At 40.9% G+C, this 2,285-nt stretch overlaps 1 pseudogene; it reads left to right on the top strand.

The window, feature by feature from the left end:
* Nucleotides 1–891: 891 nt before the first annotated feature.
* LOC101562403 lies at nt 892–1,967 on the top strand (annotated as a pseudogene).
* Nucleotides 1,968–2,285: the final 318 nt, after the last annotated feature.

Genomic DNA, 2,285 nt, shown 5'->3' with positions numbered 1-2,285 from the left:
TTTTGTACTTAGCAAACATACCTCTGAAAACTAAAATATTTTCCAGTTACACAAACTTGAAATATTCTAATACCTCCAGACCTAGCATATAGAAAATAACAAAGACTGGTCTGCCCTGTGCCCTCTCCCAGACTCCATCTTGAAGACCAGCATCTCAAGAGATGGCTGCGCAATGTGTCACGAAAGTGGAGCTAAATAGTTCCTGTAACAACCTTCCAGTTTTTTCATCTTCTAGTTCCAGGAGCTCAGTCGCTGGGGTTTACAGTGCAGTTATGGCCAAGTCCAAGAACCACACCATGCACAACCAGTCCCGAAAATAGCACAGAAATGGCATCAAGAAACCTTAGTTACAAAGATACGAATCTCTGAAGGGGGTGGATCCCAAGTTCCTTAGGAATATGCATTTTGCCAAGAAGCACAACAAGAAGGGCTTCAAGAAGATGCAAGCAAACAATGCCAAGACCATGAGTGCATGCACTGAGGCTATCAAGGCCCTCGTCAAGCCCAAGGAGGTCAAGCCCAAGATCATTACAAAGGGAGTAAACCGCAGGCTTCCTCGACTTGGCTATATTGCCCACCCCAAGCTTGGGAAGTGTATCCGTGCCCACATTGCCAAGTGTCTCAGGGCTTGCTGGCCAAAGGCCCAAGCTCCAGCCAAGGCCAAGACTCCAGCTTCTGCTCTAACCAAGGCCCAGGCTCCAGCTTCTGCTCCAGCCCAGGTTCCCAAAGGTGCCCAGGCCCCCGTGAAGGCTCCACAGTAAAAGCCTCTTATCTGCTGATGTAAAAACAGAAGGACTGATGTGACCCTGGGATGCCATCTGTAGGGTGCTGGTGTCCTCCTGTGCTCTTTGTACAAATAAACCTGAGGCAGGGGGAAAAAAACAAACAAACCTTCTGGATTTTGATGTACCATCAAAGTTGGACCCTCTGTATGTGTTGCTTTTGAACACGAGTGGTCAACAGTGGTATGAGGTTGACCGCACTGAAAGGATTAAGAATTGTTTGAATCCCCAATTTTCTAAAACATTCATCATTGATTACAACTTTGAAGTAGTTCAGAAATTGAAATTTGGGATTTATGACATTGACAATAAGACCATTGAGCTGAGTGATGAGGACTTCTTAGGAGAATGTGAATGTACCCTTGGACAACTTGTTTCCAGTAAGAAGCTAACTCGACCACTGGTGCTTAAAAATGGCAAACCTGCTTGGAAAGGGAGCATTGTGGTTTCAGCAGAAGAAATAAAGGATAATAGAATTGTCTTGTTTGAAATGGAAGCTAGAAAACTGGATAATAAGGATCTGTTTGGAAAGTCAGACCCATATCTGGAGTTTCATAAGCAAACATCTGATGGAAACTGGCTAATGGTTCATCAAACAGAGGTTATTTTAAAAAACTTTAATCCTATTTGGAAGCCTTTTAAAATCTCTCTTAACTCCCTCTGCTATGGAGATATGGATAAAACCAATAAGGTAGAGTGTGATGATTATGACAATGATGGATCACATGATCTCAATGGAACATTTCAAACTACCATGACAAAACTGAAAGAAGCATCTAGAAACTCACCAATTGAATATGAATGCATAAATGAAAAAAAGAAGCAAAAGAAAAAAGCTATAAGAATTCAGGTGTTATCATTGTGAAACACTGTGAGATTACAGTGGAATGCACATTTCTTTACTACATCATGGGAGGATGTCAATTGAACTTTACTACGGGAGTGGATTTCACTGGCTCCATTGGTGACCCCAGGTCTCCAGACTCCCTTCATTGCATCAGTCCCAATGGTGTTAATGAGTATCTGATTGCCATCTGGTCTGTGGGACTGGTTATTCGAGTTAATGATGCTGATAAGTTGTTTCCAGCTTTTGGTTTTGGAGCTCAGCTACCTCCTTATTAGCTGGTATCTCATGAATTTCCAATGGACTTTAATACATATAATCCCTACTGTAATGGTAAGTGAACAAATAAACATGAAAACTTCAAGTGAAAAAAAAAAGAAAATAATAAAGACCATAATCCAGAAGGCAAGAGAAGTTGCTGTATGGTCCTGGATAAAGAATAAAGAGATCTCAAAACGGTAGCTATGCAGGACTATGTAAAACATAATTATATTAGATGAACTCATTTAAAAGGCCATTGAAGATTTCCACAAAACAGTATCAATCTTATGTCAGGTTATATATATACTTTTTCGTGTGTGTGTGTGTGTGTGTGTGTGTGTGTGTGTGTGTGTGAGTTTAAAAGACAAGAAAGAATTAATACAAGGTCAATGAAAATG

The sequence above is a fragment of the Octodon degus genome, unplaced genomic scaffold (assembly GCF_000260255.1).
Source record: "Octodon degus isolate 3935 unplaced genomic scaffold, OctDeg1.0 scaffold00019, whole genome shotgun sequence".
NCBI classification, from domain to species: Eukaryota; Metazoa; Chordata; class Mammalia; order Rodentia; family Octodontidae; genus Octodon; species Octodon degus.
Note: the sequence above shows the minus strand (reverse complement) of the source record. Positions and strands in the feature narration are given on the sequence as shown.